Source organism: Sciurus carolinensis, chromosome 6 (assembly GCF_902686445.1).
Source record: "Sciurus carolinensis chromosome 6, mSciCar1.2, whole genome shotgun sequence".
NCBI lineage: Eukaryota > Metazoa > Chordata > Mammalia > Rodentia > Sciuridae > Sciurus > Sciurus carolinensis.
In genome coordinates, this window is record NC_062218.1 from 64,337,936 (window position 1) to 64,355,329 (window position 17,394).

Sequence of the window (17,394 nt, forward strand, 5' to 3'; positions counted from 1 at the left end):
TGGATTTGGTACCAATTGATACTCCTGTTGCCATCCATTTACATAAAGACATGCCCATGATCCTTACCTTGAAAGCTTAAAGTTCAACTTCACACCTCTGCCTACCAGAACCTTTGTGGCCTCCTGAATTGTAAGGGGTCGTACTCCCCAAACTCCCTTATAAATGGGAAGTAATATTTAAGGACATATGCACTCCTCCCTTTACTCAATGTTTACTAAATGCATGATATTCATCAGGCACTGTGCTGAGTACTCAATTACATAAATGTTATAGAGGTCCCTCCAGAAAATGTTACAGGACCAGCTCCACACATTGTATATTGAAATGATTTCATTTTGGATGTTTTGAGTTAAATATATTAAAATTAGTTTTTTTTATTAGTGTTGCTACTAAAAATTTTAAACACTATACTTGGCTCACAAAGATATTTTCATTGAACTGTGCTGCTCTAGAAGGTCCCTGAAAGAACTGGATAGTTTCTTAATTTATTAAGTAAAATATTACTTTCCTCAATTTTTCATGAAGATCATGAAAGTGTTTTTTTCTTCTTTTAATGATTGTGTTTGTAGTCTGCCAATTAACAAGTTTGAGGATTTTTTTTTTAAGTCAAAACTGAAAGGGAAAGACAAATGGCAGATGTATTTCCTGAGCCTTACGTGACACTGGTCATGCTCAGTTCTGATGTTCTTCTGTGTGGTCCTCCTATGAAGTGTGCTCACAGCCTTCTGCCACACGGCTGTCCCCCAGGATATGCACAGAATACTACTGTCAGCCCAACATCTTGCTTCCTTGGTGAAAGCTGACTTGGCACCTGATACAGGCACCATGCTCCCAGGTCACGCTTTGCTGTGACGCAGAAGACTGGTTCGCAAACTATCATCTAGGAGAAAATAACTTAATTTCCCCCAGTAAATCAGTGCTCACTTTGGTATAAGAAATGTAGGAATATATTCCCAAGTCTTCTGAAACCAGGATTTCTTATCAGAAGAAAGACAAGCTGTCAACCTACAGGTAATGAAAATTAAAAGATAAATAAGAACTGTAACCACTTTAAAATGTCTTTAATGTATTTACTTTGATTTGCTTTTGTTAAATCGTGAAAATTGCTCTCTGTACTTTATTATTTTCCTATCCAAAAATCATATATGTAGTCTAATTTGCCTTCAGTTAAGGGAGAAAGCTGTTACATCTTCCTTTATTAAGTTCTTGCCCATTCCTATTAACTGCTTCCAATCTGATGGTGTAATGAATCCCAGGCTGTGATACTTGAATTTAGGAACCTTCATATCATAACAATTAAACTATGCAAAGGAAAGTTGCCTTTCTTTAAAGATTTTTCATGAGACTTGAGAATGACTCCTATTTAATGCAGAGATATTAATTCTTGGATAGGGCTTAGAACACCGGGAAGCAGACTCTCTCAACTTTTGCTCAATCTGGTAAAGTGTGAGAATGGCAATATACAAAAATTATTAACGAGATATTTGCACTCTCTTTTCTAATACTAATGCTTTAAAACCTGCTGTATATTTTGCACTTATAGCATATCTCAATTCAGGCAAAAAAGTTTCATCTGCAATAACTGATTTGGTTTTAAACATTGTAAAGTTTACAGTTGAAAAAGCAGATCTGCATACCCAAGTTATTTCAAATACATTTGAAAGTTTTCCAATAAAGGAACTATTATTATAATTTTTAAATAAAATAAAATTACAGTGCCTCAGTAGCACTGGCCACATTTCAAATGTTCAGTAGCCATATGTGGGGAGGGGCTACCAAGTAGACATCCACTCTGTCCATTTGGTGAGTTCCAGTAAGAATTTCCCAGGCGAGGACAGACTGACCCCAGTCCACTCAGGAAGAAAACCCACCAACTCCTAAGGATTGTACTCTTCTGATGAGGGAGTACCCCTTGCAGGGACACCCTCAGTCTATCCAAATTATCTTCCTGATTCTAAACTAACCAAAAAACAAAAACCTGGTGTAAAAGAAAGTTCAACAAGCTAATGTTCAAATTCTAGGGATTTTAAAACTGTGGATACTTTTTTTGAGTCCAATTCTCTGCCTCGTTTCTTGGGTCCTGACAAATTTACAAGCATATTTATTGAGATTCACTGAGTGTTAGTTTCCTGTGCTCAACTCTCCATACATCATTGACTCTCCTAGCAACCCTGTGAAGTAGGTGAAAGCCAGAGAGGTGTCAATAACTTGTTCAAGGTCACACACCTAATTAGAAAGGGTAGAGTAGGAATTCAAGCCCAGAAATTCTAACTAGGTTGAAAAAGAAAAAAAAAAAAAGCTTGCCAATAGAAGTTCCCTTAAACTAACCACACACCCAAACTCCCATTTTTCAAAGCCTTCCCACAATTTTCATGAGCAGGCAGGCAGAACAGTGCAGGTATTGCCTTGCCATTTTGCGAAATAGGGCACAGGAGGGGAGATGTTTGCCCTAAGAGGCACGTGAGTGCCTGGAAAGACAGTTTCTCAGACTCCACATCCAGTGACCAATCCATCAGACCCAGTGTCAGGGAGCCAACCAGGGGGTTCTTGTTGACTAACATCACATACTGTCCCTCTTTACCTTGATCAATCTTCCCAACCACACAAGAAAGAAGAAATCATCCTCAGGAAAAGAGATCTGGAATGCCAAGGAGTATAGAAACCTGCCTTAGGTGGCACAGCCAACTGACACCACATAGCCAATGGGATCCCGGGCCAAGGGTATGTCCAGTAGAGGGGGATGCCTCCCTAGGATTGCCAAATGTCAAGGCTCTCCTTAAACTGCAATCAAGAGGAGCCTTATAACCATGTCAATACAATGTATATAACAGGAAATAGGGTCATAATTGTCTAAATTCAGATGCCATTAATTCAGAATGTCTATTCTTGTGCCTGTCTGACCTGATAAGTTTTTTTTTTTTTTAATTTGTATAGGATGAATTCACAACTTAAAAAACAACAATACAAGACATAAAAAAAAAGCTGGTTTTATGGGACTAACTCTTAAGAGAGGGGGATTTAAGGGAGAACATGACTTTGCTTCTGAAGGTACTACAAAATGGAATGGCTTTTCCTCAGAGCAAGGTCAAACAGGGTACCACCCAGGATAGACAGACTCAACCATCACCAGCATACATGGGAAACACAGGTACATGTAAGTTGGGTGGTCAAGTAAGATCACGGGCAGCACAGCACTTGCTCCTGTTCCTACTCAAGTGACAGTGCCTCTGAGTGGAAACACACTCCTCACAGCACAAACCTGCCTCTACTGAGAGTATCTTCACTCATGGGACAATTTGAGCAAACACAGGCCCCACTGTTAACTCCACATTGCCTGGCTGACAGGCACCTTGAAATTCTAGATTTGAACATACATGGCAAAGTGTCACAGCTAGCCAAATTTTAAACAGGTTCATGAATACTTGGTTCAGAAAATCATATGTAAAAAAATCCTTTTTTAACATACAGGAAAAGATATATATTTTTATTAATAATCTTTAGTAATAGAAAATCAGCTTCTCCCATCCCCACTATAGATGGAGCAGATATTTAAAGATTATCAGTTTAAGGTGCAAACAATTAACCTGCTCAGGACATCACTGTCTAATGTCAGCCCTCACCTTCCCATGAGAATGAATTCTGCTCCAATCATTTTATAACTCACAAGCATTTACAGTTCCCATTTAAAAAAAGACCCAATCTTCCTAACCTAAATAGTACTAGTTGTTAGAACATCATAATAACACCCAAAATGTGACACAAGAACAAATTTTCCTTCCCCAAAATCAATTAACCAAAAGATGACCTCTCTACAATGAGAGTTTTCATCCTCTAGAGCTCATCCCTAGAGGCCGTGGTTGAACAGGCATTTGAGAAGCAGAGCTGGATCAAATTCTTTAGGGACAATTATTTAACTACCCACTGTCTTAATATACTAAAGTATATTACAGGATGATTACTTAACCCTCATTACTAATATTTTCCAAAAGTGACTTATAAATTAAAATCTATTCAGTTAATATAAAACACCTATTAGTTAACTTATTCCAACTTTCATTTTGGCAATCTTACATGAACTATCATCAAGTAATAAAATTGGGTAATTTGAATTGGCTATTTCTACTTCCCCTTCCTGAGAGAAATGATAACAAATGGGGAAATGGTCCACAAAAAAGTTCAAAAGGGAAGACAACTTAAATTCTACTAAGGCCATTATTGAGAGCTCTGAAACTTCTCCATAAATGGCAACAAAACAATGTCAGAATTGAAGCACAGAAATTATAGCATTAAATTCAATACCACTTATGAAACTTCACTGAGTCCTTTACAACCCTGACACATGTGTATCCAAAAAGGAGTTTCTAACCTAAAAATACTAGTGCTTACCACACAGGGTCCAAAAGTTTGAAACTTGGCATCTTTCTCAAGTAGGAAGTTGCCACCCACCTGGAAAGTGTTTCCAAACAATCACCAACACTACGGATGTCTGATTTCATTTACTTACCTATTTATAGTTTTGCAGGAATGCTGGTAAGTCTCAAAGAACAACTTCAGAAAAATACCACCTGGAGAAAAAATTGAATGAAAGGTTAATTTAAACACACCCCCCCCACACACACACACAAAGACAAACTACCATGCAATTTTATATCTTATTAAAATAAAATATATGATGCTTCTTCAAATATTGGTTTCCACACCAATAGTTCAACTTGCCTTAGAATATAGCCACTGCTTTCCAGGAACAGTAGGTACTAAAAAGCAAGGAAAGAAAAAACAAAAACAAAAACTAAAGAATTCCAAAATATATCTTCAGCAGTGCTATGAAATTTTAAAAGTAAATGGAACAAATTTCTCATATAAAATACTACAGTTAACATTTGTTGAAAATTCATTATGCTTCCTGGACTGTTTTGGGTTTCATATTCCAACCTTTCCAGGTAAGCATCATGTCCACTGACAGATAAGGACCCCGGGCTTAAGTAGAGAGCCTTCCCTAATATCACACAGATCCAAGGTTTCTGAATGTGCTCTTCCCCCCACCATGAGGTCGTGCTCTTGAGAGCACTCTTTCTACTCTACCAAGTGTAGCCATTACCTCCCCAAATGCCCACATGTCCATTTTCTATAATCAAACTTTCAAATGGGGCTGACCATGAAAATAATAGCAAGCAACAAGTAACCACACTGTCATCCTGATAATAGTTTAATATCAGTAGCACCAATGCTAATCCAACTGTTCCTGAGGTTGAGTAGTCAGTACGTGACTCAAAGGCTCCTCAATCTAAAGAAATCATTATGCTTTTGAAATAAGTTAAAGATACTGCACAAAAGTCACTGGGTTTCACTTTACAAATAAATAAAAAAAAAAAAAAAAAAAAAAATATATATATATATATATATATATATATAAAATACAGATTCTGAAAGCATAAAATCCTTTGTCACAATAGCTTAGGGAAACTCTAACTTTTTTTCTTAAATGATTCTTTGTAAGTTAATTGCTGGCTAAATTCTAAGCAGTTTCCATATTTTCATTTTAATTTTTTAGAAGTCATGACTAGTACTTTTTATCTGGATATGGCTTCTGTGAAATACATCACTAGGATCATTATGAATGGGTTTGTTATAAATGGAGTTCTTGATCAACATTTCATTGCTACTAGAAGCTAAATGAGTCACAGAAATTCTTGAATCTTACCACTGTTCAAAATCAAAGATAACATTTAAAAAATTTTTTAACATACATCACAAGCAAAGCTCTGAACAAAGACAGATCTCAAACCCTAGCAATAATAGAGAAGGCAGGGTGGCATACTGATTCCTACCTAAAGTTTTCCAAACTCACGTGGATGTTAAAAGCCATTTCCTAGAATAAATTAATCTGACCCAAAAGTTCTGAAGAAAAAAGACATTTAGGAATAAGTTCTCAGTATCATGATTAAGCTTTTTTGACAAGTCAAATTTTGTGACACTATCAAAAAAATCTGAAAGATTAAACCAGTCAATTCTTTTACTGGGTTTGGTTGGTAAATAAAATGCTATTTTTATTCTTTTAAAAAAATGCTATTTCCAGTATGGAGATACTTCAAAAAACTAGGGAAGGAACCGTTATGTGACCGAGCTATCCCACACGTTGGTATTTTCCCAAAGGATCTAAAATTGGTATACTACAGCCATACTGCCACCTTAATGTTTATAACAGCACAATTCACAATAGCTTGATTATGGAATCAACCCAGATACCTGTCAATAGATGAATGGATTAAGAAATTATGGAGTGTGTGTGTTGTGTGTGAATAAAAATGTATAAAATCTAATGTCATGTAGACATTATACATACATACACACACATTACCACTGTGGTCATATACACATACATACATACACATTATACACACACATATATAAACACACACACTGGAGTTCTACCAAGCCATAAAAAAGAATGAAATTATGGCATTTGTCAGCAAATGGATGGAAATGGAGAAGAATATCATACTAAGTAAAAATAAGCCAAACTCAGAAACTCAAAAGGTCAAATGTTTTCTCTCATATGTAGAACCTAGAGTAAAATAAAGGAAAAGGCGAAGGAAGGAAGGGATATAATAAGGGTAAAGGGAAGCAGTAATGTAGAAGGAGATCAAGCAGCAGAATGGAGGGAGGCATAATGGGAGGCAATGCAGAATAAATTCTTAAAAAATCTTGTTATGTGCCTATATAAATATACCACAGAGAACTTCACCTTTAGCATAAGTAAAAAGAACCAATCAAATATAAATAAATAGATGAACATAAGAAAGTCTAGTAGAGCAGAGGAAGGAGAACGTGGGAAGAGAGGGAAAAGGGGGACCATGAACTGAAATTGAATTCCATGCATGTATGAGTTTGCTGGGATAAATTTACAAAAACCCTAAGGTAAGTACTAATATTATCCCCATCTTAAAGATGAAGAAGCAGGCACAGAGATGTTTAAAGAACTCTCCAAAAATTACAAGACTCAGAAGAAGGGGTGTTAAGATTCAATCCATACACATTATCATACTTAATCCTAATAATGATAAATGCAAGCAGGGGGAGAAATATTTTTAGTTTCATTTTAAAGTCAAGGAAAACTAATTCTGAGGTGTCCAAACTTCTGCAAAGTCACACTGCAATTCAGGAACAAGGGTCAAGAAGAGAGGCCAGAGCATCCCACTTTGAGGCTAGTGCTGCTTCTACATTTGCTGATTTGGGGGTTAGATTCTATATGTAACTCGATGTAGAGTGTGTGGTACCTTTAATCCCCGAGAAGACACTTCTGAATTCTCTTCAGAATTGCCACAGGTTGTGGAAACTACAAGAACATGAAGTATAGCTCACACCAGGTTAACATGTTGCCATGTCGCCATTTCCCATTTTTCAGGCAATTACGTTGTTTTCACTTAATGGTTATTAAATACGCAGGTTTATGTAAAAATTAGAAATGTTTGTCTTCATTATTACTGTTTCACCTTCATTTTTATACGTTATTACTCTATGTTGCCATTTAAATTATTTATAGCCCAATAAATGCAGGCATTGTTTATTCCAGCAAGCTTTCAAATAAAATTAAAACCACTGTGTTTCTGCACATTAAGGAGTTAAGAAGTTTTTACATCCCATTCATCTCCATTTGGGTTGCATGCCCTCCTGTTCCACTTCCGGAGATCAGGAGGAGAAACAATAGCTGCCTTTTGAGCCTAAGCATAGCACCCATGTGACAGGCACCAGCACTTATTTATTGAATTGAGTTGTGGAAAAACAGGAAGCAGAGTTGTAAGACCCCTTTCTCGGTGACAAATTTCTGAAGGGTTGAAATGTCCCAGTTTGAACTGTTTCATGTTACTGGGTAAAACCAGAACCAAGGAGTGAAAATTACTTTGGAAGTTATAAGGATGCATCTCAGCTTAATGCAAAAAGAACTTTGTAATACACAGAGTTGCCCCCACAGTGGTACAGAAGTCTCAATAACTGTCCTCAAACAGGAAGAGTGCTTTCCTGAACCCAAGATGACCTCCTATTATATCCATTCATGGCAAGAATGGGAGTTCCATGGAAGAGCATGGGATGTTACATGGCACTTTGCAATTCATTTCTCATTTGAACCTATTATGAGTAGAAAGTGGATGGAGTGTTGAGGGGGAGGGACAGACATCGTTTATTATTCCCATTTTTCAGGTTAGGAATTTGAGCAACTTAGGCTGAATCACACAATTAGTAAATGCAAGAATTTGGGCCTCAGTCTAGGACTTCTGACTCTAAAGGCCAGTGCATTTCCAGCTAGGCATTCACTCAACAACCAAAAAATTTTAATTTCAGTCATTATATTTATTCATCATGGAGAGTGGCAAGGATGGGCCCCAACAAAACAAAGCATGGGGATGAAGAGCAAAGATCAACTGATAGCAAAATATCTAATTCGCCAGGAAGGGTTTAATTATATTTTTGGTAGGAACGTTCTCTAAGGCTCTGTTTACATGAGTCAACTAAAGAAATGATTATCCAAAGCCTACTTGACTGTGCTTTGTTGATAACAATAAACGTTTGGGGAAGTTTGTCCACATTTTAAGGACAGTCGGAGGCAATACAATAAACACAAAGAGCTGTGGCTCACTTCTGCACCCAAAGCATAAATTATGGCTCAAAGTTCAGGCTGGTAGATATTAAAGGAAAAAGGAGGTGGGGAAGGGGTCGCTTGGAATACATTCTCTGACAACTCGTCCAGGACAACCTCACACTTGAATCTGACAACAGAAGTTTAACACAAATGGGTGAACCACTGAAGGATTGCTGAAGCTTGCAAGATTTTCAAGAAAAGACACGAAGGTGTCAAATTTCATGAACCTGTCTACCAAGCACAGAGAGTGGCAGGTTGCCAAAGGCTGGACTGCGCTCACTCATGTGAGATGCTGGGAACTTGAACCTCCACAATGCCGGTCCTGTCATTCAACCACAATGGTGAATGATTCAATTTCAACTTTCCAAAGACCTCGAAAACTCTAAGTCAAATGCTGCTAATCATAAAAACTCACTTCTACTCTTAAGGATGGAAACACTCCTCGATTCAACATTATGGAATTCACATGAAGCTATCAGAGTACCTTTTAAATGCAGTACCTGGGTACCAGAGAAGCCAGTGAGTGCGCCAGCAAGAAGTCAGATTCACTTACGCTGCATTTTAGTGAGTCAGGTTTGTGCATGAAAATGTTACTATTGTTATTTACACGCGGCTGGCACCACGTTCGTACACATAAGTGTCACCCCTTCTCCGAAATCTAGTTATAAATCTAAGAAATCATAGGCTCATTGAGAACAAAAGTAATTCTAGCTTATTCCTCTCTCTATCTCTTGCACAAAACAGCATAGGGCACAGGACAGAGAGGTCAGAAAAGTATACTGAATAAACAAGAGGTGACTGCATTTCTTACAGAAAGGCAGCAAAGGCAGGCTCCCTGAAAAAGAGAAATATTGGATTAATAGGAATGGAGAAGATCATTCAGCAAAGATGACAGCAGGAATTCTGGAATAAGAAGAAAGCACAGGAGGTAGACATGAATTAGCAGGCCGTGAAGATGCATGGGGGACTAGTTACCCCATGCAGGGTGAAACCTCAAGTGGGAGTGCTTCCAAAACACCAGCATCCATCCAGGCCAGCCTCTGTGAACTCCTTCTGTCCCAGAATAGCCTGATAACATGGGTGGCAGAGGAGGGTGACAGAGGCAAGTGTGCAGTTAAGGAGCTCTTTAGGTAATACTGACAAACTCTCCTCCAGATGACGGTGACTGAACATTGTTGCTTTTTTTCTTTTTTTTTCCTTTTTCTAACCTCAAAGACACATGTGTGATCATTTTCAAGATGGAAACTATTGTGAATATTGTTGAGCACCAGTAATGTGAGAGCCACATGGAACACCCCAACAACTCGTTCAAGAACAGGTGACTTAAGATGGACAGGCACAGGTCGTTACAACAAGGGCAAGTGCAGCACCCTTGGGGAGTGGGTCAAGGCCAACAGGTAGCCACAGTTAAGTAACGTGGACTGTAAATGCTGATGAGCCCTCTCCTTCACAGGTCTTCACCATGTGCATTCCAAGTTTAGGCATAAGCTTTACGTAATAACAGACCAACATTTCTGAAAAACAGACGACAAGATTAAAAGTAAAAATAAATAATATTTACTCATGAAAAAAGACTTCCAAACAGTATGAACACACACAGGCCAAAGTATACATTTTGCAAGTAGGGACCCTGCTCCCAGGCTAGTAAGCAATTATATGAACCTGTGCATTGCTTCCCAGAGACCCTTATATATCTCCAAGGGACCATGCCAAATGTGTATGCCACCACCACATCTCCACGTGGAAGTCTGTCATCGTCACACAGGGGAAGCTCACCAAAGGGGCTTTACCATCCATCAAGAAAAGTCAATTCACCCCTTGGGAAATGCCTTTCTGTAAGTCTCCTACAACCAAAGGAAAGAAACCCAGGAGTGTCTGCATCTATGCAAGGCCAGCTCTAATGGTAAAATGAACAGTTTGTATGTGGACTACCAACTCGCCTATTTACTTTTTTTATTATTTTACATATGCATAAAAGCATTTATCTGTCCATTATTCTATTCACTCCCTATTCCACAATAATGACTGGGCACTGACTTCCTGCCAGGTACAGGGAAGACCAAAACAAAAGCATTATTTGCTCCTCCTGTGGAATGGATTCTCTCACAGGGCATCTGGCTCAGCATCTCTATGGACCTGTGGCGCCTCTCTTACGACCTGTCCTGGACTGTGGCCATCATTGACACCACAAAGCACCAGAATCACTGCTTTCTCTTCCAGAAGTATCTATATAAAGTTTTAGTCTACACAATCAAAATCTTTTAGCTTTTCCAAAAATTTGACATTAGATGAGTAGGTGAGGCAGAGCTAAAAAGGGGATCTGCAATTACACTGCAAGAACCTACCAGTCCTGCATCATCTACATGGGAGTTAACAGTAGCTGCTGAATGAATTTCAGGAGGAATAAAAATCACTTCAAATATTAATTGCATGAGAACACTGTAAATAAGGTTTTACCACTTAACATCAAGAAATGTGTAAATATCATGACAGAACAAAAGGTACGTGAAATCTTAATAAAATAGTTTATAAAGCCTATGACGGTACTTTTTGCTCAATAATGTACAGTATAATTATTCAATAAAAATAAATCCTAAAAACACCCTCAGCAATGAAGTCCTATGAGGCCCACCTAGTACCAATTGTTACCCTATATGGAAAACAAAAGCAAATCCACTGCCCCTTAAGAAAGAGGAGAATGCTTCCCATCACAAATCATGGTGTTGGGCTCCCCTTCTTTTGTGACCTGCTTTTACTCCAAATCTGATATCATGTTCTTCAAATCTTAGTTTTGAGCTCTCAAGGCTCCTGCCTCGATAACTATGTTGTCAGACATGAATCTTTACTCAAGGCCCTCTTAGGGCCAGCTTCCACCAAAGCCACCGCCTCTGCAAATCCTTTTGCCTCTGCCTCTCTCCCAGGCCTCCTGGGCTCATGCAGCTCTCTCATACTTATCTCTGTGTGATAACAATGAGTTTGTGCACACTCTGGGCACAGCCCTGTCATATTCACACTGAGCAATAATTATGTGCCCATCTGACTGCCTGTTTCAAGTCCATTTATCCATCCTGCAGCCAATATTAACAAACAGTGGCTGTGGTCATTAAAAAATGACTAACTCAGTCCCTTGGCTAGTGAATACAGAAAATAAAGCAGGCCTCTCTGAATCACAGATGTTCATATGGTTTGTCCCCTCCCTTCATTCCAATGTCCTCTCCTTCCCTGACTACCCTAGCTGAAAGAGCAACACACCCCATGTGTCTCTGCCATTGCCTGCCTTCCTCACCCACTTCACCTTCCCATGGCTCTTACTGCTGCTTGATGTCATCCATAGAGAGAGCTGGAGAGAGAGAGAGGGTGCTGGAAAGAGAGAAAGAGAAAGAAAGAAAGAGTTATCTAGATGGATAGGAATAGACATGGGTATTATTTTAGAAGTTAATGGTTTTTCTATTTGCTAGAAAATAAGCTCCATTAAGGAATGGCCATTAATGTGTTTTGGCATGTGAGATATAGATCCCTCTTATCCGAAATAGTACCTAAGGACAAGTTCTCAGTGAATATCGGCTGGGAAATACCTGTGTTTTGACCAATTGGAAACCCAGAAAAATAAGATCAGATGGAAAGGGAGGAAAATTTGCTCAGCAGAAGTTTGATGCACTCAGCTGGGCCACTAGGCAGAAGGGATTCCAGCAGGTAATTGGTCTGAAACTTAGGAAAGAGAGTAGACAATTTAGTTTGGAAAATTATCAATATAATGGGAGTTAACTGAAGCCCGGGGTAAGGGTGACTATAAAGTGGCCACTGTACAGTAGAAAGTAAAAAATAACAGCATATACCTTACAGGGATGTGTGTATTAAAGGAGTTAGTGCATATGACATATTTGATCTATCTCTTCAAGGCTTATTAGCCAAATAACATAGCGAGCACTTGATAAATGCTTATGGAACATGTGAACACCTTTTAATACTGGCGAAGACTACTTTTAGGGCCAAATGATGAGCATTTGGGCACATCCATTATACAAGGTTTTGTTTTTCTTTTGCAGAACTTGGAGTTACTCTAGTCTGTTCACAGTTTAAAGAGATGCCCCAGCATTATTGACAGTGTAAAATAAGGCTGCATTACTTTTTACTACCTTGTGGGAAAAGAAAATACAGAACTCAATTTCCCAGAATGGGATATAAAAGGAAAAGAAGCATTCCTACAAAATCCATGAACATGAATGTCTATCTACCATGACAGGCACAAATACTATCATTATGGATTTAAATTCAAGTCCATAAGGAGAAAAGCTTCTTGGCACAGACTAAAAAGTAGTGACAAATGTGACACTGGAGCTAAACTCAGAGAATGTGTTAAATGTAAAGGTCCAATATCAAGAAAAAAAAAACACTGGTTGGCTTAGGTGGTCAGCTTTTAAGTTTGCAACTAACCACAGCTTAACTAAAAATAAGCACTCAATATCAATGATGGGGAAATAAACATCATGATGGACACCTCACTTAGAAGAGTTAGTTAAGGAGGCCAAGGCCCACCACCAACATATCCATGACTGCAGCAGAGTTGGGGGCCTGTGGTGGGTGCCTCTGCAGAGAGGGCCTTCCAATGGAGGGATCCTGGAGTCTTGCTGAGTGGGGCCGTATTAGAAGCAAGCAGAGCTCTTCACCAGCTACAGGCAGTGTGTCTCTGCTTTTATTCCTGCCCTCCCCCCGCCACCTGCCATTAAAATTCTACTTAAATTTCTGAAGAAAAGATTCACCATTAAAAAAAATAATACTTTGGAAGCCACTGCTCTGGAGCAAATTAATTCTAGAAGAACAAAAATTCTAATTTTTGTGTCCATCTTTACAGTTGGCTCAAGAATGTCTTGAAAGCCAGGAGTGTAGGCCTCTAATCCCAGTGACTTGGGAGGCTGAAGCAGGAGGATCGTAAGCTCAAGGCCAGCCTCAGTAACTCAGCAAACTTGTCTCAAATAAAAAATTATAAAGGGCTGGGGATGTGGCTTAGTGGTAGAGCATATCTGGATTCAACTCCCAGTACCAAGGAAAAAAAAAAAGCAGGAAAAACAATATATCTTGAAGATGTTCTGGAGGGGGCAGGTTAGTGTAGAGACAGATGTGTGAGCTTTAGCATTCTGCAATGTTTGAGTTTTGTGTAAGAGAAACAAATGCTTTTCTCATCAAAAAAGTGCATGAGTATTTTATTTCCAACTACTTATCTTTATTGTTTTTCACGAGAAAAAAAATGAAATCCAATTGCTTCCCTGGCAAAATTAAAATCCTGCCAGGCCTCATACATTAATTACTGTATTTATGCTAAGAACCAAGAGAAACTGTTTTGTGTCTAGTAGTCAAGATCTATTCACACAGAACCATTCTCTAAGGGAATTGTGTGTACTAGAATCATATTTTTTTTCCAAACAACTTTCATAAAATTGCTGTGTGCTATCTTTTACAGATGAAAATCAAGAGTTCCAATTTTTAATTATAAAATGGTATTTAACTGAATGAAGAAAACAAAACAAGGACAAGAGAACAATGAAATTAAAGCAGAAACAAATTTCTCTCTTAATACCAGTCCTTCTCCTAGTTCCCAAAGCCTGAGGGGGAGAGTACATTCATGTTAAGATTTATGGATCATTATTTCAATAGATTCTGTTCTAACTCAGAGTTGGAAATTTTGCCTTCTGACTAGGGAGAACCACTAACAGTGTAAGACCCTGGTTCCTGAAATTATTTCAGATTTTCCTTTTGGTTGTTAAAAATGTAGGCACGGTAACTCCCATAAACCAAGATGAGAAGGGCCAGCCCTCTTTTTTCAGGACAAAGGCTCTGCAAGGTCCCCGGAGGAAAGACTGGGTTCAGCTATTATGTTCATGCCCTTTCTAACCCCTCCCTGTGGCCCATGGCACATACATGAGATGCGACAGGTCAGGGTTAAAAGCACAGTCTAGCCACAAAGCCCAACCCAGTTAAATGGCCCACATGGTGGCTGAACCCTGACCTTGGCCTTACTGTCTCCATTCTCTGACCAAATGTGTTAACTGGCTACAGATTCTCCAATTAGGTCTCAAATGCATGCTTCCCAACTAACAACAGTAAGGAACAAAAAAAGTGATAGGACGTCATTTTCTCTAGTAAGGAAAAATTGCTACAGTTATTAATAGCTAACCACCTACTACCAAATTCAACAACAATCAACAGTAAACAACAGATTTAAATGCCTTTATCCATAAGATTCTTCTGTATTGGGGGTTACAGATGCCCACTGAAAACAAAACACTTTCCTCAGAGATAACTCCGCTAATGCATGGGCTTGGGTTCCCGAGCTTCCGTTTGCATGGACTGAAGGCCATTCATCCCAGAACCCGATGGCTCTTCCTTTAGCAGCCCTCTGCTCTCACTGTGTATGTTCCTTGTCACCACACACTGTACTGCCTCAGTGCTCTCTCTGTAAGTCAGACCTGCTGATTGTCAGGGCAGGAAGGCCCTCAGAGAATCTGGTCCAGTATCCTTTCTTTAAAAGAGCAAACTTGAATCCAGAGAAATGAAGTGACTATAAAAGTCTTTGTGGCAGTCCTAGGGACAGTAAACCAGGCACTCCCTCGTAATCCTGTGTTCGTGGCAGGGATTCTAAACCAGGTTCCTCCACTCTGGGTGCTCGGATGTGCCTCAGGAGTCTGGGGGTGGGGCAGCAAGAGGAGGCTGAGGGGGGACCCCCAGGGCAGAGGCAGGTTATTATTTCATATAAGGGTTAAACACAAGACTTCATTTGAAAGAAAGAGCTCCACAGTAAATAAACATCTTGAAAACCACCACATGGCAGAACTAACTTCAAATAAAAGGAAAGTTTGAAGAGAGAAAGGACTAAAAACATAGGGTCTTATTTTAATGAATGGGTCCTTTTGAAAATGGAACAAGGAAAGAAAATAGCACTAAATCCAAATGTTATAGCTTAGCATTTTGCCTTTATTTTTGCCTGCCCAGGAAAATAAAACAAAAAGACAAAGAGAAGAAAAACAAAGCAAAGATAAAACATTTGAGTTTCTAGGTCCCTGGAAAAGACTTCCATCTATATTACACTGACTGACAATTTCTAGAATAAAGTCAGAGTGGACCCTTAATCTCCCAATTTAAATTCCCAAATCTTTACTCAAAAAAGAATGGAAGAAATTAGAGTTCTCACAAATTACCTACAAAAACAAACAAATAAAAAGTTAAGGTTCCTAGTTTTGCCTTTTGATCTGCTGCTTTTGAGCACCTTTAACAGCTTTCAAATTTTCCCATTCCTAAAAGAAATCAAGACCTTTGTACAGGTGCTCACAAGCCCTTGAACCGTATCTCTTTAGGGTCAGTAGGTGGGAGGCAAACTGGCTGGCTACCATGTGTTAGGCATTGGAACTGAGCACAATTTGCAGGAGATAATTCTCGGGACACTAGGAATTCAGCAAGTCACCAAGAACTATGTTCACTGTGGTTTGGCAGCCCACAAAGAACTTTTTAACTTTTCAATTTTTATCATTCTAGGCTCATACTGGAGCCAGATGATTTTAAAATCTTTAAAATCTTGCTCCAGATAATCTTTTTAAAAAGTTACTATCTCCCAATGACATTGAACTAAAAGTTCTTGCATTTTAGAGTTAATTTAAAGTCATAAAACCTGATCGTTGATAAGTACCCACGAGCTGAAGTACAGTTCTTTACAGTTTGTTTAATATGTTCAATCAGGTCATCTCTGTCTAAGCCAATGTCCTCTCAGTGCCATCCTCTGAAAAGATCAAATGTCATTTTCTAAAATGACAACCCCTCTTACTTCCTCCTCCTCACTCACCCATTTCCACAGCACACTACCATACACTGCAAATAAGAAATACAACCATTTCCAGATATGGAGAATTCAAAATATTTTAAGAATCAAAGGACAGCTTAACAAAGGACTGATTTTACTTATGCTCTAATGATATATGAATATTAACATGAATTGTTTTATAAACTTGGAACACTGCAAAAGGCCATTTTGGTCAGCCTCCAAGCAGACTTAATTAAGTGAACTAATTTTTATGTCCTACTTTTGAAGATCTCCAGGACAGAAATTCTGCAGTTTCCATTGCTAGCTTGACTTGTGGTTTAATTTCCTTCAGCGTCAAAGGAGACTATGCTCTCTCCTTTTTTTTTTTTAAGTTAAATAAGAGCTAAACTCTTTAAAAAAAAAATAAAGGCACCTTGATTTCCAGATGGAGTACAACTGACATGGTGTCAGAAGTGCTGTACCTAAAAGATTCCTGGAAGACATTTCCCAGAGAAATAGGCATTCATCTTACCCCTTGATCTCTCAGTAAAGGGAAAGAGAGTTTCCTCTCTAATTTCAAAGTTTCCTGAAATTAGAACAACACAAAAGTGAACAATCAAGAACTAAACACTAAGCCATAGGTCCCTGAAAAATGTACCTGGCTTCCTAAGGACAGGCATGCTGTCCCCAAGCCAAGTCCATGGTGTCTGCATACACAACTCAAGTTCACCAGCTTAAGGAAAGTAATTTATGTGCTATGAAGAAATATTCCCTAGTCATTGAGAAAAATCTTTGCCAGGTCTTCTACACTTTCCAAATGAAGAAATTCTTGGTTTTTGATATCCTTTTCCTGTTCTTTTTTGTTTTTTTTAAAGAGTTCCCTAAGCAATATCATACTCAGTTTTCTTACTTTTTTTTTAAAGGTGAACTTTCTATCACATTATACTCCTTAAAACAAGTCTTCCG

General features: G+C 38.6%; 1 protein-coding gene across 8 annotated transcripts in view; it reads right to left on the reverse strand.

Annotated features, from left to right (window-relative positions):
• The window catches only part of Lhfpl2 (LHFPL tetraspan subfamily member 2), a 143,998-nt gene that overhangs the window by 69,907 nt on the left and 56,697 nt on the right, over positions 1-17,394 (reverse strand). For all 8 annotated transcript variants that reach the window (XM_047556756.1, XM_047556760.1, XM_047556763.1 and 5 more), the window contains one exon: positions 4,506-4,566. The gene's annotated coding sequence lies outside the window, so the exon portion shown is untranslated. The remainder of the gene's footprint in view (positions 1-4,505; positions 4,567-17,394) is intronic.